The sequence below is a fragment of the Balaenoptera physalus genome (genome assembly GCF_965194825.1).
Source record: "Balaenoptera physalus genome assembly, chromosome: 20".
NCBI classification, from domain to species: Eukaryota; Metazoa; Chordata; class Mammalia; order Artiodactyla; family Balaenopteridae; genus Balaenoptera; species Balaenoptera physalus.
In genome coordinates, this window is record NC_138901.1 from 32,927,306 (window position 1) to 32,954,858 (window position 27,553).

At 49.2% G+C, this 27,553-nt stretch overlaps 1 long non-coding RNA gene across 2 annotated transcripts in view; it reads right to left on the reverse strand.

The window, feature by feature from the left end:
• Positions 1-25,838, reverse strand: part of LOC309649908 — a 98,324-nt gene extending 72,486 nt beyond the window's left edge. Inside the window, exons 1-2 of one of the 2 annotated variants that reach the window (XR_014257357.1) lie at positions 25,726-25,838; positions 2,081-2,162 (exon numbers count right to left, since the gene is read on the reverse strand). This is a non-coding gene — a long non-coding RNA (uncharacterized lncRNA). Of the gene's footprint in view, positions 1-2,080; positions 2,163-3,569; positions 3,678-25,725 lie in introns of those variants that run through there. The other variant, XR_014257358.1, reaches the window with a different exon arrangement.
• Between the last annotated feature and the right edge of the window lie 1,715 nt (positions 25,839-27,553).

Genomic DNA, 27,553 nt, shown 5'->3' on the forward strand with positions numbered 1-27,553 from the left:
CTTCCCAGGCTGAAAACTCTGCTTTTTCTCCATAGGTGGCACATTGGCTCAGAACTGCCCTACCCCTAGGATTCAGGGATGTGCAGCCCGATTAGTTAAGGTCAGCACCTCTGGCTCTTTCATGGGGGAAACCAACAGTGAAAAGAGCCGTTCTAAGCTGGGAACCATGGTGTCTTTCCCTAGTCTACACAGAAACAGCACGTTGAGGGAAAGGGGCTGCTGGCGTTTGGTAGCAAAATCTCCTATTCTGAAGTGAAACATTTCGTTGTAAGCGGGTAGATCAGCCTGGCCACATTTTCTCAGCTGGCTCTAAAGGAGGGCACACTGTTGGCAGACTTACTTGAGGCCCTGCTTCCCAGGCTGAAAATTTTGCTTTCATTCCTCAGGTGGCACATTGGCTCAGAACTCCCCTACCCCAAGGATTCAGGGATGTGCAGGCCGATTTTGTGAGATCAGCCTTTCTGAGTCTTTCATGGAGGAAACAAACTGGGTAAAGACCCGTTCTACGCTGGAGACCATAGTGTCTTTCCCCAGTGTATACAGAAACAGCACTCTGAGGGAGAGGAGCTGCTGGCGTTTGGTAGAAACATCTGCTATTGTGAAGAGAAACATTTCGTTGTAAGCGGGTAGATTCAGCCTTCCCTCAGTTTCTCAGCTGGCTATAAAGGAGGGCACTCTGTTGGCACACTTACTTGAGGCCCTGCTTCCCAGGCTGAAAACTCTGCTTTCTTTCCTTAGGTGGCACATTGGCTCAGAACTGCCCTACCTCTAGGATTCAGGGATGTGAAGCCCGATTAGTTGAGATCAGCACTTCTGGCAATTTCATTGGGGAAACCAACAGTGAAAAGAGCCGTTCTAAGCTGGGAACCATGGTGTCTTTCCCTAGTCTACACAGAAACAGCACTTTGAGGGAAAGGGGCTGCTGGCGTTTGGTAGCGAAATCTCCTATTCTGAAGTGAAACATTTCGTTATAAGGGGGTAGATCAGCCTGGCCACATTTTCTCAGCTGCTTCTAAAGGAGGGCACACTGTTGGCAGACTTACTTGAGGCCCTGCTTCCCAGGCTGAAAACTCTGCTTTCTCTCCTTAGGTGGCACATTGGCTCAGAACTGCCCTACCCCTAGGATTCAGGGATGTGCAGGCCGATTTTTTGATATCAGCCTTTCTGACTCTTTCATGGAGGAAACCAACTGGGAAAAGACCCGTTCTAAGCTGGGGACCATAGTGTCTTTCCCTAGTGTACACAGAAACAGCACTCTGAGGGAGAGGAGCTGCTGGCGTTTGGTAGAAACATCTGCTATTCTGAAGAGAAACATTTCGTTGTAAGCGGGTAGATTCAGCCTTGCCTCATTTTCTCAGCTGGCTATAAAGGAGGGCACTCTATTGGCACACTTACTTGAGGCCCTGCTTCCCAGGCTGAAAACTCTGCTTTCTTTCCTTAGGTGGCACATTGGCTCAGAACTGCCCTACCCCTAGGATTCAGGGATGTGCAGCCCGATTAGTTGAGATCAGCACTTCTGACTCTTTCATGCGGGAAACCAACAGTGAAAAGAGCCGTTCTAAGCTGGGAACCATGGTGTCTTTCCCTAGTCTACACAGAAACAGCACTTTGAGGGAAAGGGGCTGCTGGCGTTTGGTAGCAAAATCTCCTATTCTGAAGTGAAACATTTCGTTGTACGCGGGTAGATCAGCCTGGCCACATTTTCTCAGCTGGCTCTAAAGGAGGGCACACTGTTGGCAGACTCATTGAGGCCCTGCTTCCCAGGCTGAAAATTTTGCTTTCATTCCTTAGGTGGCACAATGGCTCAGAACTCCCCTACCCCAAGGATTCAGGGATGTGCAGGCCGATTTTTTGAGATCAGCCTTTCTGACTCTTTCATGGAGGAAACCAACTGGGTAAAGACCCGTTCTAAGCTGGGGACCATAGTGTCTTTCCCTAGTGTATACAGAAACAGCACTCTGAGGGAGAGGAGCTGCTGGTGTTTGGTAGAAACATCTGCTATTCTGAAGAGAAACATTTCGTTGTAAGCGGGTAGATTCAGCCTTGCCTGCTTTTCTCAGTTGGCTATAAAGGAGGGCACTCTGTTGGCACACTTACTTGAGGCCCTGCTTCCCATGCTGAAAACTCTGCTTTTTCTCCTTAGGTGGCACATTGGCTCAGAACTGCCCTACCCCTAGGATTCAGGGATGTGCAGCCCGATTAGTTAAGGTCAGCACCTCTGGCTCTTTCATGGGGGAAACCAACAGTGAACAGAGCCATTCTAAGCTGGGAACCATGGTGTCTTTCCCTAGTCTACACAGAAACAGCACATTGAGGGAAAGGGGCTGCTGGCGTTTGGTAGCGAAATCTCCTATTCTGAAGTGAAACATTTCGTTATAAGGGGGTAGATCAGCCTGGCCACATTTTCTCAGCTGCTTCTAAAGGAGGGCACACTGTTGGCAGACTTACTTGAGGCCCTGCTTCCCAGGCTGAAAACTCTGCTTTCTCTCCTTAGGTGGCACATTGGCTCAGAACTCCCCTACCCCAAGGATTCAGGAATGTGCAGGCCAATTTTTTGATATCAGCCTTTCTGACTCTTTCATGGAGGAAACCAACTGGGTAAAGACCGGTTCTAAGCTGGGGACCATAGTGTATTTCCCTAGTGTACACAGAAACAGCACTCTGAGGGAGAGAAGCTGCTGGCGTTTGGTAGAAACATCTGCTATTGTGAAGAGAAACATTTCGTTGTAAGCGGGTAGATTCAGCCTTCCCTCAGTTTCTCAGCTGGCTCTAAAGGAGGGCACTGTGTTGGCACACTTACTTGCGGCCCTGCTTCCCAGGCTGAAAACTCTGCTTTCTTTCCTTAGGTGGCTCATTGGCTCAGAACTGCCCTACCCCTAGGATTCAGGGATGTGCAGCCCGATTAGTTGAGATCAGCACTTCTGGCTCTTTCATGGGGGAAACCAACAGTGAAAAGAGCCGTTCTAAGCTGGGAACCATGGTGTCTCTCCCTAGTCTACACAGAAACAGCACTTTGAGGGAAAGGGGCTGCTGGCGTTTGGTAGCAAAATCTCCTATTCTGAAGTGAAACATTTCGTTGTAAGCGGGTAGATCAGCCTGGCCACATTTTCTCAGCTGGCTCTAAAGGAGGGCACACTGTTGGCAGACTTACTTGAGGCCCTGCTTCCCAGGCTGAAAATTTTGCTTTCATTCCTTAGGTGGCACATTGACTCAGAACTCCCCTACCCCAAGGATTCAGGGATGTGCAGGCCGATTTTTTGAGATCAGCCTTTCTGACTCTTTCATGGAGGAAACGAACTGGGAAAAGACCCGTTCTAAGCTGGGGACCATAGTGTCTTTCCCTAGTGTACACAGAAACAGCACTTTGAGGGAGAGGAGCTGCTGGCGTTTGGTAGAAACATCTGCTATTCTGAAGAGAAACATTTCGTTGTAAGCGGGTAGATTCAGCCTTGCCTCAGTTTCTCAGCTGGCTATAAAGGAGGGCACTATGTTGGCACACTTACTTGAGGCCCTGCTTCCCAGGCTGAAAACTCTGCTTTCTTTCCTTAGGTGGCACATTGGCTCAGAACTGCCCTATCCCTAGGATTCAAGGATGTGCAGCCCGATTAGTTGAGATCAGCACTTCTGGCTCTTTCATGGGGGAAACCAACAGTGAAAAGAGCCGTTCTAAGCTGGGAACCATGGTGTCTTTCCCTAGTCTACACAGAAACAGCACTTTGAGGGAAAGGGGCTGCTGGCGTTTGGTAGCAAAATCTCCTATTCTGAAGTGAAACATTTCGTTGTAAGCGGGTAGATCAGCCTGGCCACATTTTCTCAGCTGGCTCTAAAGGAGGGCACACTGTTGGCAGACTTACTTGAGGCCCTGCTTCCCAGGCTGAAAATTTTGCTTTCATTCCTTAGGTGGCACATTGGCTCAGAACTCCCCTACCCCAAGGATTCAGGGATGTGCAGGCCGATTTTTTGAGATCAGCCTTTCTGACTCTTTCATGGAGGAAACCACCTGGGAAAAGACCCGTTCTAAGCTGGGGACCATAGTGTCTTTCCCTAGTGTACACAGAAACAGCACTCTGAGGGAGAGGAGCAGCTGGCGTTTGGTAGAAACATCTGCTATTCTGAAGAGAAACATTTCGTTGTAAGCGGGTAGATTCAGCCTTGCCTCAGTTTCTCAGCTGGCTCTAAAGGAGGGCATTCTGTTGGCACACTTACTTGAGGCCCTGCTTCCCAGGCTGAAAACTCTGCTTTCTCTCCTTAGGTGGCACATTGGCTCAGAACTGCCCTACCCCTAGGATTCAGGAATGTGCAGGCCAATTTTTTGATATCAGCCTTTCTGACTCTTTCATGGAGGAAACCAACTGGGTAAAGACCCGTTCTAAGCTGGGGACCATAGTGTATTTCCCTAGTGTACACAGAAACAGCACTCTGAGGGAGAGAAGCTGCTGGCGTTTGGTAGAAACATCTGCTATTGTGAAGAGAAACATTTCGTTGTAAGCGGGTAGATTCAGCCTTCCCTCAGTTTCTCAGCTGGCTCTAAAGGAGGGCACTGTGTTGGCACACTTACTTGCGGCCCTGCTTCCCAGGCTGAAAACTCTGCTTTCTTTCCTTAGGTGGCTCATTGGCTCAGAACTGCCCTACCCCTAGGATTCAGGGATGTGCAGCCCGATTAGTTGAGATCAGCACTTCTGGCTCTTTCATGGGGGAAACCAACAGTGAAAAGAGCCGTTCTAAGCTGGGAACCATGGTGTCTCTCCCTAGTCTACACAGAAACAGCACTTTGAGGGAAAGGGGCTGCTGGCGTTTGGTAGCAAAATCTCCTATTCTGAAGTGAAACATTTCGTTGTAAGCGGGTAGATCAGCCTGGCCACATTTTCTCAGCTGGCTCTAAAGGAGGGCACACTGTTGGCAGACTTACTTGAGGCCCTGCTTCCCAGGCTGAAAATTTTGCTTTCATTCCTTAGGTGGCACATTGACTCAGAACTCCCCTACCCCAAGGATTCAGGGATGTGCAGGCCGATTTTTTGAGATCAGCCTTTCTGACTCTTTCATGGAGGAAACGAACTGGGAAAAGACCCGTTCTAAGCTGGGGACCATAGTGTCTTTCCCTAGTGTACACAGAAACAGCACTTTGAGGGAGAGGAGCTGCTGGCGTTTGGTAGAAACATCTGCTATTCTGAAGAGAAACATTTCGTTGTAAGCGGGTAGATTCAGCCTTCCCTCATTTTCTCAGCTGGCTATAAAGGAGGGCACTCTGTTGGCACACTTACTTGAGGCCCTGCTTCCCAGGCTGAAAACTCTGCTTTTTCTCCTTTGGTGGCACATTGGCTCAGAACTGCCCTACCCCTAGGTTTCAGGGATGTGCAGCCCGATTAGTTAAGGTCAGCACCTCTGGCTCTTTCATGGGGGAAACCAACAGTGAAAAGAGCCGTTCTAAGCTGGGAACCATGGTGTCTTTCCCTAGTCTACACAGAAACAGCACGTTGAGGGAAAGGGGCTGCTGGCGTTTGGTAGCAAAATCTCCTATTCTGAAGTGATATATTTCGTTGTAAGCGGGTAGATTCAGCCTGGCCACATATTCTCAGCTGGCTCTGAAAGAGGGCACTCTGTTGGCAGACTTACTTGAGGCCCTGCTTCCCAGGCTGAAAATTTTGCTTTCATTCCTTAGGTGGCACATTGACTCAGAACTCCCCTACCCCAAGGATTCAGGGATGTGCAGGCCGATTTTTTGAGATCAGCCTTTCTGACTCTTTCATGGAGGAAACCAACTGGGAAAAGACCCGTTCTAAGCTGGGGACCATAGTGTCTTTCCCTAGTGTACACAGAAACAGCACTCTGAGGGAGAGGAGCTGCTGGCGTTTGGTAGAAACATCTGCTATTCTGAAGAGAAACATTTCGTTGTAAGCGGGTAGATTCAGCCTTGCCTCAGTTTCTCAGCTGGCTCTAAAGGAGGGCACTCTGTTGGCACACTTACTTGAGGCCCTGCTTCCCAGGCTGAAAACTCTGCTTTCTTTCCTTAGCTGGCACATTGGCTCAGAACTGCCCTACCCCTAGGATTCAGGGATGTGCAGCCCGATTAGTTGAGATCAGCACTTCTGGCTCTTTCATGGGGGAAACCAACAGTGAAAAGAGCCGTTCTAAGCTGGGAACCATGGTGTCTTTCCCTAGTCTACACAGAAACAGCACTTTGAGGGAAAGGGGCTGCTGGCGTTTGGTAGCAAAATCTCCTATTCTGAAGTGAAACATTTCGTTGTAAGCGGGTAGATCAGCCTGGCCACATTTTCTCAGCTGGCTCTAAAGGAGGGCACACTGTTGGCAGACTTACTTGAGGCCCTGCTTCCCAGGCTGAAAATTTTGCTTTCATTCCTTAGGTGGCACATTGGCTCAGAACTCCCCTACCCCAAGGATTCAGGGATGTGCAGGCCGATTTTTTGAGATCAGCCTTTCTGACTCTTTCATGGAGGAAACCACCTGGGAAAAGACCCGTTCTAAGCTGGGGACCATAGTGTCTTTCCCTAGTGTACACAGAAACAGCACTCTGAGTGAGAGGAGCAGCTGGCGTTTGGTAGAAACATCTGCTATTCTGAAGAGAAACATTTCGTTGTAAGCGGGTAGATTCAGCCTTGCCTCAGTTTCTCAGCTGGCTCTAAAGGAGGGCATTCTGTTGGCACACTTACTTGAGGCCCTGCTTCCCAGGCTGAAAACTCTGCTTTCTCTCCTTAGGTGGCACATTGGCTCAGAACTGCCCTACCCCTAGGATTCAGGAATGTGCAGGCCAATTTTTTGATATCAGCCTTTCTGACTCTTTCATGGAGGAAACCAACTGGGTAAAGACCGGTTCTAAGCTGGGGACCATAGTGTATTTCCCTAGTGTACACAGAAACAGCACTCTGAGGGAGAGAAGCTGCTGGCGTTTGGTAGAAACATCTGCTATTGTGAAGAGAAACATTTCGTTGTAAGCGGGTAGATTCAGCCTTCCCTCAGTTTCTCAGCTGGCTCTAAAGGAGGGCACTGTGTTGGCACACTTACTTGCGGCCCTGCTTCCCAGGCTGAAAACTCTGCTTTCTTTCCTTAGGTGGCTCATTGGCTCAGAACTGCCCTACCCCTAGGATTCAGGGATGTGCAGCCCGATTAGTTGAGATCAGCACTTCTGGCTCTTTCATGGGGGAAACCAACAGTGAAAAGAGCCGTTCTAAGCTGGGAACCATGGTGTCTCTCCCTAGTCTACACAGAAACAGCACTTTGAGGGAAAGGGGCTGCTGGCGTTTGGTAGCAAAATCTCCTATTCTGAAGTGAAACATTTCGTTGTAAGCGGGTAGATCAGCCTGGCCACATTTTCTCAGCTGGCTCTAAAGGAGGGCACACTGTTGGCAGACTTACTTGAGGCCCTGCTTCCCAGGCTGAAAATTTTGCTTTCATTCCTTAGGTGGCACATTGACTCAGAACTCCCCTACCCCAAGGATTCAGGGATGTGCAGGCCGATTTTTTGAGATCAGCCTTTCTGACTCTTTCATGGAGGAAACGAACTGGGAAAAGACCCGTTCTAAGCTGGGGACCATAGTGTCTTTCCCTAGTGTACACAGAAACAGCACTTTGAGGGAGAGGAGCTGCTGGCGTTTGGTAGAAACATCTGCTATTCTGAAGAGAAACATTTCGTTGTAAGCGGGTAGATTCAGCCTTGCCTCAGTTTCTCAGCTGGCTATAAAGGAGGGCACTATGTTGGCACACTTACTTGAGGCCCTGCTTCCCAGGCTGAAAACTCTGCTTTCTTTCCTTAGGTGGCACATTGGCTCAGAACTGCCCTATCCCTAGGATTCAAGGATGTGCAGCCCGATTAGTTGAGATCAGCACTTCTGGCTCTTTCATGGGGGAAACCAACAGTGAAAAGAGCCGTTCTAAGCTGGGAACCATGGTGTCTTTCCCTAGTCTACACAGAAACAGCACTTTGAGGGAAAGGGGCTGCTGGCGTTTGGTAGCAAAATCTCCTATTCTGAAGTGAAACATTTCGTTGTAAGCGGGTAGATCAGCCTGGCCACATTTTCTCAGCTGGCTCTAAAGGAGGGCACACTGTTGGCAGACTTACTTGAGGCCCTGCTTCCCAGGCTGAAAATTTTGCTTTCATTCCTTAGGTGGCACATTGGCTCAGAACTCCCCTACCCCAAGGATTCAGGGATGTGCAGGCCGATTTTTTGAGATCAGCCTTTCTGACTCTTTCATGGAGGAAACCAACTGGGAAAAGACCCGTTCTAAGCTGGGGACCATAGTGTCTTTCCCTAGTGTATACAGAAACAGCACTGTGAGGGAGAGGAGCTGCTGGCGTTTGGTAGAAACATCTGCTATTCTGAAGAGAAACATTTCGTTGTAAGCGGGTAGATTCAGCCTTGCCTCAGTTTCTCAGCTGGCTATAAAGGAGGGCACTATGTTGGCACACTTACTTGAGGCCCTGCTTCCCAGGCTGAAAACTCTGCTTTTTCTCCTTAGGTGGCACATTGGCTCAAAACTGCCCTACCCCTAGGATTCAGGGATGTGCAGACCGATTAGTTAAGGTCAGCACCTCTGGCTCTTTCATGGGGGAAACCAACAGTGAAAAGAGCCGTTCTAAGCTGGGAACCATGGTGTCTTTCCCTAGTCTACACAGAAACAGCACGTTGAGGGAAAGGGGCTGCTGGCGTTTGGTAGCAAAATCTCCTATTCTGAAGTGAATTATTTCGTTGTAAGCGGGTAGATTCAGCCTGGCCACATATTCTCAGCTGGCTCTGAAAGAGGGCACTCTGTTGGCAGACTTACTTGAGGCCCTGCTTCCCTGGCTGAAAATTTTGCTTTCATTCCTTAGGTGGCACATTGGCTCAGAACTCCCCTACCCCAAGGATTCAGGGATGTGCAGGCCGATTTTTTGAGATCAGCCTTTCTGACTCTTTCATGGAGGAAACCAACTGGGAAAAGACCCGTTCTAAGCTGGGGACCATAGTGTCTTTCCCTAGTGTACAAAGAAACAGCATTCTGAGGGAGAGGAGCTGCTGGCGTTTGGTAGAAACATCTGCTATTCTGAAGAGAAACATTTCGTTGTAAGCGGGTAGATTCAGCCTTGCCTCATTTTCTCAGCTGGCTATAAAGGAGGGCACTCTATTGGCACACTTACTTGAGGCCCTGCTTCCCAGTCTGAAAACTCTGCTTTCTTTCCTTAGGTGGTACATTGGCTCAGAACTGCCCTACCCCTAGGATTCAGGGATGTGCAGCCCGATTAGTTGAGATCAGCACTTCTGACTCTTTCATGCGGGAAACCAACAGTGAAAAGAGCCGTTCTAAGCTGGGAACCATGGTGTCTTTCCCTAGTCTACACAGAAACAGCACTTTGAGGGAAAGGGGCTGCTGGCGTTTGGTAGCAAAATCTCCTATTCTGAAGTGAAACATTTCGTTGTACGCGGGTAGATCAGCCTGGCCACATTTTCTCAGCTCGCTCTAAAGGAGGGCACACTGTTGGCAGACTTATTGAGGCCCTGCTTCCCAGGCTGAAAATTTTGCTTTCATTCCTTAGGTGGCACATTGGCTCAGAACTCCCCTACCCCAAGGATTCAGGGATGTGCAGGCCGATTTTTTGAGATCAGCCTTTCTGACTCTTTCATGGAGGAAACCAACTGGGTAAAGACCCGTTCTAAGCTGGGGACCATAGTGTATTTCCCTAGTGTACACAGAAACAGCACTCTGAGGGAGAGGAGCTGCTGGCGTTTGGTAGAAACATCTGCTATTCTGAAGAGAAACATTTCGTTGTAAGCGGGTAGATTCAGCCTTGCCTCAGTTTCTCAGCTGGCTCTAAACGAGGGCACTCTCTTGGCACACTTACTTGAGGCCCTGATTCCCAGGCTGAAAACTCTGCTTTCTTTCTTTAGGTGGCTCATTGGCTCAGACCTGCCCTACCCCTAGGATTCCGGGTTGTTCAGCCCGATTAGTTGAGATCAGCACTTCTGGCTCTCTCATGGGGGAAACAAACAGTGAAAAGAGCCGTTCTAAGCTGGGAACCATGGTGTCTTTCCCTAGTCTACACAGAAACAGCACGTTGAGGGAAAGGGGCTGCTGGCGTTTGGTAGCAAAATCTTCTATTCTGAAGTGAAATATTTCGTTGTAAGCGGGTAGATTCAGCCTGGCCACATATTCTCAGCTGGCTCTGAAAGAGGGCACTCTGTTGGCAGACTTACTTGAGGCCCTGCTTCCCAGGCTGAAAATTTTGCTTTCATTCCTTAGGTGGCACATTGGCTCAGAACTACCCTACCCCAAGGATTCAGGGATGTGCAGGCCGATTTTTTGAGATCAGCCTTTCTGACTCTTTCATGGAGGAAACCAACTGGGAAAAGACCCGTTCTAAGCTGGGGACCATAGTGTCTTTCCCTAGTGTACACAGAAACAGCACTCTGAGGGAGAGGAGCTGCTGGCGTTTGGTAGAAACATCTGCTATTCTGAAGAGAAACATTTCGTTGTAAGCGGGTAGATTCAGCCTTCCCTCATTTTCTCAGCTGGCTATAAAGGAGGGCACTCTGTTGGCACACTTACTTGAGGCCCTGCTTCCCAGGCTGAAAACTCTGCTTTTTCTCCTTTGGTGGCACATTGGCTCAGAACTGCCCTACCCCTAGGTTTCAGGGATGTGCAGCCCGATTAGTTAAGGTCAGCACCTCTGGCTCTTTCATGGGGGAAACCAACAGTGAAAAGAGCCGTTCTAAGCTGGGAACCATGGTGTCTTTCCCTAGTCTACACAGAAACAGCACGTTGAGGGAAAGGGGCTGCTGGCGTTTGGTAGCAAAATCTCCTATTCTGAAGTGAAATATTTCGTTGTAAGCGGGTAGATTCAGCCTGGCCACATATTCTCAGCTGGCTCTGAAAGAGGGCACTCTGTTGGCAGACTTACTTGAGGCCCTGCTTCCCAGGCTGAAAATTTTGCTTTCATTCCTTAGGTGGCACATTGACTCAGAACTCCCCTACCCCAAGGATTCAGGGATGTGCAGGCCGATTTTTTGAGATCAGCCTTTCTGACTCTTTCATGGAGGAAACCAACTGGGAAAAGACCCGTTCTAAGCTGGGGACCATAGTGTCTTTCCCTAGTGTACACAGAAACAGCACTCTGAGGGAGAGGAGCTGCTGGCGTTTGGTAGAAACATCTGCTATTCTGAAGAGAAACATTTCGTTGTAAGCGGGTAGATTCAGCCTTGCCTCAGTTTCTCAGCTGGCTCTAAAGGAGGGCACTCTGTTGGCACACTTACTTGAGGCCCTGCTTCCCAGGCTGAAAACTCTGCTTTCTTTCCTTAGGTGGCACATTGGCTCAGAACTGCCCTACCCCTAGGATTCAGGGATGTGCAGCCCGATTAGTTGAGATCAGCACTTCTGGCTCTTTCATGGGGGAAACCAACAGTGAAAAGAGCCGTTCTAAGCTGGGAACCATGGTGTCTTTCCCTAGTCTACACAGAAACAGCACTTTGAGGGAAAGGGGCTGCTGGCGTTTGGTAGCAAAATCTCCTATTCTGAAGTGAAACATTTCGTTGTAAGCGGGTAGATCAGCCTGGCCACATTTTCTCAGCTGGCTCTAAAGGAGGGCACACTGTTGGCAGACTTACTTGAGGCCCTGCTTCCCAGGCTGAAAATTTTGCTTTCATTCCTTAGGTGGCACATTGGCTCAGAACTCCCCTACCCCAAGGATTCAGGGATGTGCAGGCCGATTTTTTGAGATCAGCCTTTCTGACTCTTTCATGGAGGAAACCACCTGGGAAAAGACCCGTTCTAAGCTGGGGACCATAGTGTCTTTCCCTAGTGTACACAGAAACAGCACTCTGAGGGAGAGGAGCAGCTGGCGTTTGGTAGAAACATCTGCTATTCTGAAGAGAAACATTTCGTTGTAAGCGGGTAGATTCAGCCTTGCCTCAGTTTCTCAGCTGGCTCTAAAGGAGGGCATTCTGTTGGCACACTTACTTGAGGCCCTGCTTCCCAGGCTGAAAACTCTGCTTTCTCTCCTTAGGTGGCACATTGGCTCAGAACTGCCCTACCCCTAGGATTCAGGAATGTGCAGGCCAATTTTTTGATATCAGCCTTTCTGACTCTTTCATGGAGGAAACCAACTGGGTAAAGACCCGTTCTAAGCTGGGGACCATAGTGTATTTCCCTAGTGTACACAGAAACAGCACTCTGAGGGAGAGAAGCTGCTGGCGTTTGGTAGAAACATCTGCTATTGTGAAGAGAAACATTTCGTTGTAAGCGGGTAGATTCAGCCTTCCCTCAGTTTCTCAGCTGGCTCTAAAGGAGGGCACTGTGTTGGCACACTTACTTGCGGCCCTGCTTCCCAGGCTGAAAACTCTGCTTTCTTTCCTTAGGTGGCTCATTGGCTCAGAACTGCCCTACCCCTAGGTTTCAGGGATGTGCAGCCCGATTAGTTAAGGTCAGCACCTCTGGCTCTTTCATGGGGGAAACCAACAGTGAAAAGAGCCGTTCTAAGCTGGGAACCATGGTGTCTTTCCCTAGTCTACACAGAAACAGCACGTTGAGGGAAAGGGGCTGCTGGCGTTTGGTAGCAAAATCTCCTATTCTGAAGTGATATATTTCGTTGTAAGCGGGTAGATTCAGCCTGGCCACATATTCTCAGCTGGCTCTGAAAGAGGGCACTCTGTTGGCAGACTTACTTGAGGCCCTGCTTCCCAGGCTGAAAATTTTGCTTTCATTCCTTAGGTGGCACATTGACTCAGAACTCCCCTACCCCAAGGATTCAGGGATGTGCAGGCCGATTTTTTGAGATCAGCCTTTCTGACTCTTTCATGGAGGAAACCAACTGGGAAAAGACCCGTTCTAAGCTGGGGACCATAGTGTCTTTCCCTAGTGTACACAGAAACAGCACTCTGAGGGAGAGGAGCTGCTGGCGTTTGGTAGAAACATCTGCTATTCTGAAGAGAAACATTTCGTTGTAAGCGGGTAGATTCAGCCTTGCCTCAGTTTCTCAGCTGGCTCTAAAGGAGGGCACTCTGTTGGCACACTTACTTGAGGCCCTGCTTCCCAGGCTGAAAACTCTGCTTTCTTTCCTTAGCTGGCACATTGGCTCAGAACTGCCCTACCCCTAGGATTCAGGGATGTGCAGCCCGATTAGTTGAGATCAGCACTTCTGGCTCTTTCATGGGGGAAACCAACAGTGAAAAGAGCCGTTCTAAGCTGGGAACCATGGTGTCTTTCCCTAGTCTACACAGAAACAGCACTTTGAGGGAAAGGGGCTGCTGGCGTTTGGTAGCAAAATCTCCTATTCTGAAGTGAAACATTTCGTTGTAAGCGGGTAGATCAGCCTGGCCACATTTTCTCAGCTGGCTCTAAAGGAGGGCACACTGTTGGCAGACTTACTTGAGGCCCTGCTTCCCAGGCTGAAAATTTTGCTTTCATTCCTTAGGTGGCACATTGGCTCAGAACTCCCCTACCCCAAGGATTCAGGGATGTGCAGGCCGATTTTTTGAGATCAGCCTTTCTGACTCTTTCATGGAGGAAACCACCTGGGAAAAGACCCGTTCTAAGCTGGGGACCATAGTGTCTTTCCCTAGTGTACACAGAAACAGCACTCTGAGTGAGAGGAGCAGCTGGCGTTTGGTAGAAACATCTGCTATTCTGAAGAGAAACATTTCGTTGTAAGCGGGTAGATTCAGCCTTGCCTCAGTTTCTCAGCTGGCTCTAAAGGAGGGCATTCTGTTGGCACACTTACTTGAGGCCCTGCTTCCCAGGCTGAAAACTCTGCTTTCTCTCCTTAGGTGGCACATTGGCTCAGAACTGCCCTACCCCTAGGATTCAGGAATGTGCAGGCCAATTTTTTGATATCAGCCTTTCTGACTCTTTCATGGAGGAAACCAACTGGGTAAAGACCGGTTCTAAGCTGGGGACCATAGTGTATTTCCCTAGTGTACACAGAAACAGCACTCTGAGGGAGAGAAGCTGCTGGCGTTTGGTAGAAACATCTGCTATTGTGAAGAGAAACATTTCGTTGTAAGCGGGTAGATTCAGCCTTCCCTCAGTTTCTCAGCTGGCTCTAAAGGAGGGCACTGTGTTGGCACACTTACTTGCGGCCCTGCTTCCCAGGCTGAAAACTCTGCTTTCTTTCCTTAGGTGGCTCATTGGCTCAGAACTGCCCTACCCCTAGGATTCAGGGATGTGCAGCCCGATTAGTTGAGATCAGCACTTCTGGCTCTTTCATGGGGGAAACCAACAGTGAAAAGAGCCGTTCTAAGCTGGGAACCATGGTGTCTCTCCCTAGTCTACACAGAAACAGCACTTTGAGGGAAAGGGGCTGCTGGCGTTTGGTAGCAAAATCTCCTATTCTGAAGTGAAACATTTCGTTGTAAGCGGGTAGATCAGCCTGGCCACATTTTCTCAGCTGGCTCTAAAGGAGGGCACACTGTTGGCAGACTTACTTGAGGCCCTGCTTCCCAGGCTGAAAATTTTGCTTTCATTCCTTAGGTGGCACATTGACTCAGAACTCCCCTACCCCAAGGATTCAGGGATGTGCAGGCCGATTTTTTGAGATCAGCCTTTCTGACTCTTTCATGGAGGAAACGAACTGGGAAAAGACCCGTTCTAAGCTGGGGACCATAGTGTCTTTCCCTAGTGTACACAGAAACAGCACTTTGAGGGAGAGGAGCTGCTGGCGTTTGGTAGAAACATCTGCTATTCTGAAGAGAAACATTTCGTTGTAAGCGGGTAGATTCAGCCTTGCCTCAGTTTCTCAGCTGGCTATAAAGGAGGGCACTATGTTGGCACACTTACTTGCGGCCCTGCTTCCCAGGCTGAAAACTCTGCTTTCTTTCCTTAGGTGGCACATTGGCTCAGAACTGCCCTATCCCTAGGATTCAAGGATGTGCAGCCCGATTAGTTGAGATCAGCACTTCTGGCTCTTTCATGGGGGAAACCAACAGTGAAAAGAGCCGTTCTAAGCTGGGAACCATGGTGTCTTTCCCTAGTCTACACAGAAACAGCACTTTGAGGGAAAGGGGCTGCTGGCGTTTGGTAGCAAAATCTCCTATTCTGAAGTGAAACATTTCGTTGTAAGCGGGTAGATCAGCCTGGCCACATTTTCTCAGCTGGCTCTAAAGGAGGGCACACTGTTGGCAGACTTACTTGAGGCCCTGCTTCCCAGGCTGAAAATTTTGCTTTCATTCCTTAGGTGGCACATTGGCTCAGAACTCCCCTACCCCAAGGATTCAGGGATGTGCAGGCCGATTTTTTGAGATCAGCCTTTCTGACTCTTTCATGGAGGAAACCAACTGGGAAAAGACCCGTTCTAAGCTGGGGACCATAGTGTCTTTCCCTAGTGTATACAGAAACAGCACTGTGAGGGAGAGGAGCTGCTGGCGTTTGGTAGAAACATCTGCTATTCTGAATAGAAACATTTCGTTGTAAGCGGGTAGATTCAGCCTTGCCTCAGTTTCTCAGCTGGCTATAAAGGAGGGCACTATGTTGGCACACTTACTTGAGGCCCTGCTTCCCAGGCTGAAAACTCTGCTTTTTCTCCTTAGGTGGCACATTGGCTCAAAACTGCCCTACCCCTAGGATTCAGGGATGTGCAGACCGATTAGTTAAGGTCAGCACCTCTGGCTCTTTCATGGGGGAAACCAACAGTGAAAAGAGCCGTTCTAAGCTGGGAACCATGGTGTCTTTCCCTAGTCTACACAGAAACAGCACGTTGAGGGAAAGGGGCTGCTGGCGTTTGGTAGCAAAATCTCCTATTCTGAAGTGAATTATTTCGTTGTAAGCGGGTAGATTCAGCCTGGCCACATATTCTCAGCTGGCTCTGAAAGAGGGCACTCTGTTGGCAGACTTACTTGAGGCCCTGCTTCCCTGGCTGAAAATTTTGCTTTCATTCCTTAGGTGGCACATTGGCTCAGAACTCCCCTACCCCAAGGATTCAGGGATGTGCAGGCCGATTTTTTGAGATCAGCCTTTCTGACACTTTCATGGAGGAAACCACCTGGGAAAAGACTCGTTCTAAGCTGGGGACCATAGTGTCTTTCCCTAGTGTACACAGAAACAGCACTCTGAGGGAGAGGAGCAGCTGGCGTTTGGTAGAAACATCTGCTATTCTGAAGAGAAACATTTCGTTGTAAGCGGGTAGATTCAGCCTTGCCTCAGTTTCTCAGCTGGCTCTAAAGGAGGGCATTCTGTTGGCACACTTACTTGAGGCCCTGCTTCCCAGGCTGAAAAATCTGCTTTCTCTCCTTAGGTGGCACATTGGCTCAGAACTGCCCTACCCCTAGGATTCAGGAATGTGCAGGCCAATTTTTTGATATCAGCCTTTCTGACTCTTTCATGGAGGAAACCAACTGGGTAAAGACCCGTTCTAAGCTGGGGACCATAGTGTATTTCCCTAGTGTACACAGAAACAGCACTCTGAGGGAGAGAAGCTGCTGGCGTTTGGTAGAAACATCTGCTATTGTGAAGAGAAACATTTCGTTGTAAGCGGGTAGATTCAGCCTTCCCTCAGTTTCTCAGCTGGCTCTAAAGGAGGGCACTGTGTTGGCACACTTACTTGCGGCCCTGCTTCCCAGGCTGAAAACTCTGCTTTCTTTCCTTAGGTGGCTCATTGGCTCAGAACTGCCCTACCCCTAGGATTCAGGGATGTGCAGCCCGATTAGTTGAGATCAGCACTTCTGGCTCTTTCATGGGGGAAACCAACAGTGAAAAGAGCCGTTCTAAGCTGGGAACCATGGTGTCTCTCCCTAGTCTACACAGAAACAGCACTTTGAGGGAAAGGGGCTGCTGGCGTTTGGTAGCAAAATCTCCTATTCTGAAGTGAAACATTTCGTTGTAAGCGGGTAGATCAGCCTGGCCACATTTTCTCAGCTGGCTCTAAAGGAGGGCACACTGTTGGCAGATTTACTTGAGGCCCTGCTTCCCAGGCTGAAAATTTTGCTTTCATTCCTCAGGTGGCACATTGGCTCAGAACTCCCCTACCCCAAGGATTCAGGGATGTTCAGGCCGATTTTTTGAGATCAGCCTTTCTGACTCTTTCATGGAGGAAACAAACTGGGTAAAGACCCGTTCTACGCTGGGGACCATAGTGTCTTTCCCTAGTGTATACAGAAACAGCACTCTGAGGGAGAGGAGCTGCTGGTGTTTGGTAGAAACATCTGCTATTCTGAAGAGAAACATTTCGTTGTAAGCGGGTAGATTCAGCCTTGCCTCATTTTCTCAGCTGGCTATAAAGGAGGGCACTCTGTTGGCACACTTACTTGAGGCCCTGCTTCCCAGGCTGAAAACTCTGCTTTTTCTCCTTAGGTGGCACATTGGCTCAGAACTGCCCTACCCCTAGGATTCAGGGATGTGCAGCCCGATTAGTTAAGGTCAGCACCTCTGGCTCTTTCATGGGGGAAACCAACAGTGAAAAGAGCCGTTCTAAGCTGGGAACCATGGTGTCTTTCCCTAGTCTACACAGAAACAGCACGTTGAGGGAAAGGGGCTGCTGGCGTTTGGTAGCAAAATCTCCTATTCTGAAGTGAAACGTTTCGTTGTAAGCGGGTAGATCAGCCTAGCCACATTTTCTCAGCTGGCTCTAAAGGAGGGCACACTGTTGGCAGACTTACTTGAGGCCCTGCTTCCCAGGCTGAAAATTTTGCTTTCATTCCTTAGGTGGCACATTGGCTCAGAACTCCCCTACCCCAAGGATTCAGGGATGTGCAGGCCGATTTTTTGAGATCAGCCTTTCTGACTCTTTCATGGAGGAAACCAACTGGGAAAAGACCCGTTCTAAGCTGGGGACCATAGTGTCTTTCCCTAGTGTACACAGAAACAGCACTCTGAGGGAGAGGAGCTGCTGGCGTTTGGTAGAAACATCTGCTATTCTGAAGAGAAACATTTCGTTGTAAGCGGGTAGATTCAGCCTTGCCTCAGTTTCTCAGCTGGCTCTAAAGGAGGGCACTCTGTTGGCACACTTACTTGAGGCCCAGCTTCCCAGGCTGAAAACTCTGCTTTCTTTCCTTAGGTGGCACATTGGCTCAGAACTGCCCTACCCCTAGGATTCAGGGATGTGCAGCCTGATTAGTTGAGATCAGCACTTCTGGCTCTTTCATGGGGGAAACCAACAGTGAAATGAGCCGTTCTAAGCTGGGAACCATGGTGTCTCTCCGTAGTCTACACAGAAACAGCACTTTGAGGGAAAGGGGCTGCTGGCGTTTGGTAGCAAAATCTCCTATTCTGAAGTGAAACATTTCGTTGTAAGCGGGTAGATCAGCCTGGCCACATTTTCTCAGCTGGCTCTAAAGGAGGGCACACTGTTGGCAGACTTACTTGAGGCCCTGCTTCCCAGGCTGAAAATTTTGCTTTCATTCCTCAGGTGGCACATTGGCTCAGAACTCCCCTACCCCAAGGATTCAGGGATGTTCAGGCCGATTTTTTGAGATCAGCCTTTCTGACTCTTTCATGGAGGAAACAAACTGGGTAAAGACCCGTTCTACGCTGGGGACCATAGTGTCTTTCCCTAGTGTATACAGAAACAGCACTCTGAGGGAGAGGAGCTGCTGGTGTTTGGTAGAAACATCTGCTATTCTGAAGAGAAACATTTCGTTGTAAGCGGGTAGATTCAGCCTTGCCTCATTTTCTCAGCTGGCTATAAAGGAGGGCACTCTGTTGGCACACTTACTTGAGGCCCTGCTTCCCAGGCTGAAAACACTGCTTTTTCTCCTTAGGTGGCACATTCGCTCAGAACTGCCCTACCCCTACGATTCAGGGATGTGCAGCCCGATTAGTTAAGGTCAGCACCTCTGGCTCTTTCATGGGGGAAACCAACAGTGAAAAGAGCCGTTCTAAGCTGGGAACCATGGTGTCTTTCCCTAGTCTACACAGAAACAGCACGTTGAGGGAAAGGGGCTGCTGGCGTTTGGTAGCAAAATCTCCTATTCTGAAGTGAAACATTTCGTTGTAAGCGGGTAGATCAGCCTGGCCACATTTTCTCAGCTGGCTCTAAAGGAGGGCACACTGTTGGCAGACTTACTTGAGGCCCTGCTTCCCAGGCTGAAAATTTTGCTTTTATTCCTTAGGTGGCACATTGGCTCAGAACTCCCCTACCCCAAGGATTCAGGGATGTGCAGGCCGATTTTTTGAGATCAGCCTTTCTGACTCTTTCATGGAGGAAACCAACTGGGAAAAGACCCTTTCTAAGCTGGGGACCATAGTGTCTTTCCCTAGTGTACACAGAAACAGCACTCTGAGGGAGAGGAGCTGCTGGCGTTTGGTAGAAACATCTGCTATTCTGAAGAGAAACATTTCGTTGTAAGCGGTTAGATTCAGCCTTGCCTCATTTTCTCAGCTGGGTATAAAGGAGGGCACTCTGTTGGCTGACTTACTTGAGGCCCTGCTTCCCAGGCTGAAAACTCTGCTTTCTTTCCTTAGGTGGCACATTGGCTCAGAACTGCCCTACCCCTAGGATTCAGGGATGTGCAGCCCGATTAGTTGAGATCAGCACTTCTGGCTCTTTCATGGGGGAAACCAACAGTGAAAAGAGCCGTTCTAAACTGGGAACCATGGTGTCTCTCCGTAGTCTACACAGAAACAGCACGTTGAGGGAAAGGGGATGATGGCGTTTGGTAGCAAAATCTCCTATTCTGAAGTGAATTATTTCGTTGTAAGCGGGTAGATTCAGCCTGGCCACATATTCTCAGCTGACTCTGAAAGAGGGCACTCTGTTGGCAGACTTACTTGAGGCCCTGCTTCCCTGGCTGAAAATTTTGCTTTCATTCCTTAGGTGGCACATTGGCTCAGAACTCCCCTACCCCAAGGATTCAGGGATGTGCAGGCCGATTTTTTGAGATCAGCCTTTCTGACTCTTTCATGGAGGAAACCAACTGGGAAAAGACCCGTTCTAAGCTGGGGACCATAGTGTCTTTCCCTAGTGTATACAGAAACAGCACTCTGAGGGAGAGGAGCTGCTGGCGTTTGGTAGAAACATCTGCTATTCTGAAGAGAAACATTTCATTGTAAGTGGGTAGATTCAGCCTTGCCTCATTTTCTCAGCTGGCTATAAAGGAGGGCACTCTGTTGGCACACTTACTTGAGGCCCTGCTTCCCAGGCTGAAAACTCTGCTTTTTCTCCTTAGGTGGCACATTGGCTCAGAACTGCCCTACCCCTAGGATTCAGGGATGTGCAGCCCGAATAGTTAAGGTCAGCACCTCTGGCTCTTTCTTGGGGGAAACCAACAGTGAAAAGAGCCGTTCTAAGCTGGGAACCATGGTGTCTTTCCCTAGTCTACACAGAAACAGCACGTTGAGGCAAAGGGGATGATGGCGTTTGGTAGCAAAATCTCCTATTCTGAAGTGAAATATTTCGTTGTAAGCGGGTAGATTCAGCCTGGCCACATATTCTCAGCTGGCTCTGAAAGAGGGCACTCTGTTGGCAGACTTACTTGAGGCCCTGCTTCCCAGGCTGAAAATTTTGCTTTCATTCCTTAGGTGGCACATTGGCTCAGAACTCCCCTACCCCAAGGATTCAGGGATGTGCAGGCCGATTTTTTGAGATCAGCCTTTCTGACTCTTTCATGGAGGAAACCAACTGGGAAAAGACCCGTTCTAAGCTGGGGACCATAGTGTCTTTCCCTAGTGTACACAGAAACAGCACTCTGAGGGAGAGGAGCTGCTGGCGTTTGGTAGAAACATCTGCTATTCTGAAGAGAAACATTTCGTTGTAAGCGGGTAGATTCAGCCTTGCCTCAGTTTCTCAGCTGGCTCTAAAGGAGGGCACTCTGTTGGCACACTTACTTGAGGCCCTGCTTCCCAGGCTGAAAACTCTGCTTTTTCTCCTTAGGTGGCACATTGGCTCAGAACTGCCCTACCCCTAGGATTCAGGGATGTGCAGCCCGATTAGTTGAGATCAGCACTTCTGGCTCTTTCATGGGGGAAACCAACAGTGAAAAGAGCCGTTCTAAGCTGGGAACCATGGTGTCTCTCCGTAGTCTACACAGAAACAGCACTTTGAGGGAAAGGGGCTGCTGGCGTTTGGTAGCAAAATCTCCTATTCTGAAGTGAAACATTTCGTTGTAAGCGGGTAGATTCAGCCTGGCCACATATTCTCAGCTGGCTCTGAAAGAGGGCACTCTGTTGGCAGACTTACTTGAGGCCCTGCTTCCCTGGCTGAAAATTTTGCTTTCATTCCTTAGGTGGCACATTGGCTCAGAACTCCCCTACCCCAAGGATTCAGGGATGTGCAGGCCGATTTTTTGAGATCAGCCTTTCTGACTCTTTCATGGAGGAAACCACCTGGGAAAAGACCCGTTCTAAGCTGGGGACCATAGTGTCTTTCCCTAGTGTACACAGAAACAGCACTCTGAGGGAGAGGAGCTGCTGGCGTTTGGTAGAAACATCTGCTATTCTGAAGAGAAACATTTCGTTGTAAGTGGGTAGATTCAGCCTTGCCTCATTTTCTCAGCTGGCTATAAAGGAGGGCACTCTGTTGGCACACTTACTTGAGGCCCTGCTTCCCAGGCTGAAAACTCTGCTTTTTCTCCTTAGGTGGCACATTGGCTCAGAACTGCCCTACCCCTAGGATTCAGGGATGTGCAGCCCGAGTAGTTAAGGTCAGCACCTCTGGCTCTTTCTTGGGGGAAACCAACAGTGAAAAGAGCCGTTCTAAGCTGGGAACCATGGTGTCTTTCCCTAGTCTACACAGAAACAGCACGTTGAGGCAAAGGGGATGATGGCGTTTGGTAGCAAAATCTCCTATTCTGAAGTGAAACGTTTCGTTGTAAGCGGGTAGATCAGCCTAGCCACATTTTCTCAGCTGGCTCTAAAGGAGGGCACACTGTTGGCAGACTTACTTGAGGCCCTGCTTCCCAGGCTGAAAATTTTGCTTTCATTCCTTAGGTGGCACATTGGCTCAGAACTCCCCTACCCCAAGGATTCAGGGATGTGCAGGCCGATTTTTTGAGATCAGCCTTTCTGACTCTTTCATGGAGGAAACCAACTGGGAAAAGACCCGTTCTAAGCTGGGGACCATAGTGTCTTTCCCTAGTGTACACAGAAACAGCACTCTGAGGGAGAGGAGCTGCTGGCGTTTGGTAGAAACATCTGCTATTCTGAAGAGAAACATTTCGTTGTAAGCGGGTAGATTCAGCCTTGCCTCAGTTTCTCAGCTGGCTCTAAAGGAGGGCACTCTGTTGGCACACTTACTTGAGGCCCTGCTTCCCAGGCTGAAAACTCTGCTTTCTCTCCTTAGGTGGCACATTGGCTCAGAACTGCCCTACCCCTAGGATTCAGGGATGTGCAGCCTGATTAGTTGAGATCAGCACGTCTGGCTCTTTCATGGGGGAAACCAACAGTGAAATGAGCCGTTCTAAGCTGGGAACCATGGTGTCTTTCCCTAGTCTACACAGAAACAGCACTTTGAGGGAAAGGGGCTGGTGGCGTTTGGTAGCAAAATCTCCTATTCTGAAGTGAAACATTTCGTTGTAAGCGGGTAGATCAGCCTGGCCACATTTTCTCAGCTGGCTCTAAAGGAGGGCACACTGCTGGCATACTTACTTGAGGCCCTGCTTCCCAGGCTGAAAATTTTGCTTTCATTCCTTAGGTGGCACATTGGCTCAGAACTCCCCTACCCCAAGGATTCAGGGATGTGCAGGCCGATTTTTTGAGATCAGCCTTTCTGACTCTTTCATGGAGGAAACCAACTGGGTAAAGACCCGTTCTAAGCTGGGGACCATAGTGTCTTTCCCTAGTGTATACAGAAACAGCACTCTGAGGGAGAGGAGCTCCTGGCGTTTGGTAGAATCATCTGCTATTCTGAAGAGAAACATTTCGTTGTAAGCGGGTAGATTCAGCCTTGCCTGCTTTTCTCAGCTGGCTATAAAGGAGGGCACTCTGTTGGCACACTTACTTGAGGCCCTGCTTCCCAGGCTGAAAACTCTACTTTCTTTCCTTAGGTGGCACATTGGCTCAGAATTGCCCTACCCCTAGGATTCAGGGATGTGCAGCCCGATTAGTTAAGGTCAGCACCTCTGGCTCTTTCATGGGGGAAACCAACAGTGAAAAGAGCCGTTCTAAGCTGGGAACCATGGTGTCTTTCCCTAGTCTACACAGAAACAGCACTTTGAGGGAAAGGGGCTGCTGGCGTTTGGTAGCAAAATCTCCTATTCTGAAGTGAAACATTTCGTTGTAAGCGGGTAGATCAGCCTGGCCACATTTTCTCAGCTGGCTCTAAAGGAGGGCACACTGTTGGCAGACTTACTTGAGGCCCTGCTTCCCAGGCTGAAAATTTTGCTTTCATTCCTTAGGTGGCACATTGGCTCAGAACTCCCCTACCCCAAGGATTCAGGGATGTGCAGGCCGATTTTTTGAGATCAGCCTTTCTGACTCTTTCATGGAGGAAACCAACTGGGTAAAGACCCGTTCTAAGCTGGGGACCATAGTGTCTTTCCCTAGTGTATACAGAAACAGCACTCTGAGGGAGAGGAGCTGCTGGCGTTTGGTAGAAACATCTGCTATGCTGAAGAGAAACATTTCGTTGTAAGCGGGTAGATTCAGCCTTGCCTCATTTTCTCAGCTGGCTATAAAGGAGGGCACTCTGTTGGCACACTTACTTGAGGCCCTGCTTCCCAGGCTGAAAACTCTGCTTTCTTTCCTTAGGTGGTACATTGGCTCAGAACTGCCCTACCCCTAGGATTCAGGGATGTGCAGCCCGATTAGTTGAGATCAGCACTTCTGACTCTTTCATGCGGGAAACCAACAGTGAAAAGAGCCGTTCTAAGCTGGGAACCATGGTGTCTTTCCCTAGTCTACACAGAAACAGCACTTTGAGGGAAAGGGGCTGCTGGCGTTTGGTAGCAAAATCTCCTATTCTGAAGTGAAACATTTCGTTGTACGCGGGTAGATTAGCCTGGCCACATTTTCTCAGCTGGCTCTAAAGGAGGGCACACTGTTGGCAGACTTATTGAGGCCCTGCTTCCCAGGCTGAAAATTTTGCTTTCATTCCTTAGGTGGCACATTGGCTCAGAACTCCCCTACCCCAAGGATTCAGGGATGTGCAGGCCGATTTTTTGAGATCAGCCTTTCTGACTCTTTCATGGAGGAAACCAACTGGGTAAAGACCCGTTCTAAGCTGGGGACCATAGTGTATTTCCCTAGTGTACACAGAAACAGCACTCTGAGGGAGAGGAGCTGCTGGCGTTTGGTAGAAACATCTGCTATTCTGAAGAGAAACATTTCGTTGTAAGCGGGTAGATTCAGCCTTGCCTCAGTTTCTCAGCTGGCTCTAAAGGAGGGCACTCTGTTGGCACACTTACTTGAGGCCCTGATTCCCAGGCTGAAAACTCTGCTTTCTTTCTTTAGGTGGCTCATTGGCTCAGACCTGCCCTACCCCTAGGATTCCGGGTTGTTCAGCCCGATTAGTTGAGATCAGCACTTCTGGCTCTCTCATGGGGGAAACCAACAGTGAAAAGAGCCGTTCTAAGCTGGGAACCATGGTGTCTTTCCCTAGTCTACACAGAAACAGCACGTTGAGGGAAAGGGGCTGCTGGCGTTTGGTAGCAAAATCTTCTATTCTGAAGTGAAATATTTCGTTGTAAGCGGGTAGATTCAGCCTGGCCACATATTCTCAGCTGGCTCTGAAAGAGGGCACTCTGTTGGCAGACTTACTTGAGGCCCTGCTTCCCAGGCTGAAAATTTTGCTTTCATTCCTTAGGTGGCACATTGGCTCAGAACTACCCTACCCCAAGGATTCAGGGATGTGCAGGCCGATTTTTTGAGATCAGCCTTTCTGACTCTTTCATGGAGGAAACCAACTGGGAAAAGACCCGTTCTAAGCTGGGGACCATAGTGTCTTTCCCTAGTGTACACAGAAACAGCACTCTGAGGGAGAGGAGCTGCTGGCGTTTGGTAGAAACATCTGCTATTCTGAAGAGAAACATTTCGTTGTAAGCGGGTAGATTCAGCCTTCCCTCATTTTCTCAGCTGGCTATAAAGGAGGGCACTCTGTTGGCACACTTACTTGAGGCCCTGCTTCCCAGGCTGAAAACTCTGCTTTTTCTCCTTTGGTGGCACATTGGCTCAGAACTGCCCTACCCCTAGGTTTCAGGGATGTGCAGCCCGATTAGTTAAGGTCAGCACCTCTGGCTCTTTCATGGGGGAAACCAACAGTGAAAAGAGCCGTTCTAAGCTGGGAACCATGGTGTCTTTCCCTAGTCTACACAGAAACAGCACGTTGAGGGAAAGGGGATGATGGCGTTTGGTAGCAAAATCTCCTATTCTGAAGTGAAATATTTCGTTGTAAGCGGGTAGATTCAGCCTGGCCACATATTCTCAGCAGGCTCTGAAAGAGGGCACTCTGTTGGCAGACTTACTTGAGGCCCTGCTTCCCAGGCTGAAAATTTTGCTTTCATTCCTTAGGTGGCACATTGACTCAGAACTCCCCTACCCCAAGGATTCAGGGATGTGCAGGCCGATTTTTTGAGATCAGCCTTTCTGACTCTTTCATGGAGGAAACCAACTGGGAAAAGACCCGTTCTAAGCTGGGGACCATAGTGTCTTTCCCTAGTGTACACAGAAACAGCACTTTGAGGGAGAGGAGCTGCTGGCGTTTGGTAGAAACATCTGCTATTCTGAAGAGAAACATTTCGTTGTAAGCGGGTAGATTCAGCCTTGCCTCAGTTTCTCAGCTGGCTCTAAAGGAGGGCACTCTGTTGGCACACTTACTTGAGGCCCTGCTTCCCAGGCTGAAAACTCTGCTTTCTTTCCTTAGGTGGCACATTGGCTCAGAACTGCCCTACCCCTAGGATTCAAGGATGTGCAGCCCGATTAGTTGAGATCAGCACTTCTGGCTCTTTCATGGGGGAAACCAACAGTGAAAAGAGCCGTTCTAAGCTGGGAACCATGGTGTCTTTCCCTAGTCTACACAGAAACAGCACTTTGAGGGAAAGGGGCTGCTGGCGTTTGGTAGCAAAATCTCCTATTCTGAAGTGAAACATTTCGTTGTAAGCGGGTAGATCAGCCTGGCCACATTTTCTCAGCTGGGTCTAAAGGAGGGCACACTGTTGGCAGACTTACTTGAGGCCCTGCTTCCCAGGCTGAAAATTTTGCTTTCATTCCTTAGGTGGCACATTGGCTCAGAACTCCCCTACCCCAAGGATTCAGGGATGTGCAGGCCGATTTTTTGAGATCAGCCTTTCTGACTCTTTCATGGAGGAAACCAACTGGGAAAAGACCCGTTATAAGCTGGGGACCATAGTGTCTTTCCCTAGTGTATACAGAAACAGCACTGTGAGGGAGAGGAGCTGCTGGCGTTTGGTAGAAACATCTGCTATTCTGAAGAGAAACATTTCGTTTTAAGCGGGTAGATTCAGCCTTGCCTCAGTTTCTCAGCTGGCTATAAAGGAGGGCACTATGTTGGCACACTTACTTGAGGCCCTGCTTCCCAGGCTGAAAACTCTGCTTTTTCTCCTTAGGTGGCACATTGGCTCAGAACTGCCCTACCCCTAGGATTCAGGGATGTGCAGACCGATTAGTTAAGGTCAGCACCTCTGGCTCTTTCATGGGGGAAACCAACAGTGAAAAGAGCCGTTCTAAGCTGGGAACCATGGTGTCTTTCCCTAGTCTACACAGAAACAGCACGTTGAGGGAAAGGGGCTGCTGGCGTTTGGTAGCAAAATCTCCTATTCTGAAGTGAAACATTTCGTTGTAAGCGGGTAGATCACCCTGGCCACATTTTCTCAGCTGGCTCTAAAGGAGGGCACACTGTTGGCAGACTTACTTGAGGCCCTGCTTCCCAGGCTGAAAATTTTGCTTTCATTCCTTAGGTGGCACATTGGCTCAGAACTCCCCTACCCCAAGGATTCAGGGAGGTGCAGGCCGATTTTTTGAGATCAGCCTTTCTGACTCTTTCATGGAGGAAACCAACTGGGTAAAGACCCGTTCTAAGCTGGGGACCATAGTGTCTTTCCCTAGTGTATACAGAAACAGCACTCTGAGGGAGAGGAGCTGCTGGCGTTTGGTAGAAACATCTGCTATTCTGAAGAGAAACATTTCGTTGTAAGCGGGTAGATTCAGCCTTGCCTCATTTTCTCAGCTGGCTATAAAGGAGACACTCTGTTGGCACACTTACTTGAGGCCCTGCTTCCCAGGCTGAAAACTCTGCTTTTTCTCCTTAGGTGGCACATTGGCTCAGAACTGCCCTACCCCTAGGATTCAGGGATGTGCAGCCCGATTAGTTAAGGTCAGCACCTCTGGCTCTTTCATGGGGGAAACCAACAGTGAAAAGAGCCGTTCTAAGCTGGGAACCATGGTGTCTTTCCCTAGTCTACACAGAAACAGCACGTTGAGGGAAAGGGGCTGCTGGCGTTTGGTAGCAAAATCTCCTATTCTGAAGTGAAATATTTCGTTGTAAGCGGGTAGATTCAGCCTGGCCACATATTCTCAGCTGGCTCTGAAAGAGGGTACTCTGTTGGCAGACTTACTTGAGGCCCTGCATCCCAGGCTGAAAATTTTGCTTTCATTCCTTAGGTGGCACATTGGCTCAGAACTCCCCTACCCCAAGGATTCAGGGATGTGCAGGCCGATTTTTTGAGATCAGCCTTTCTGACTCTTTCATGGA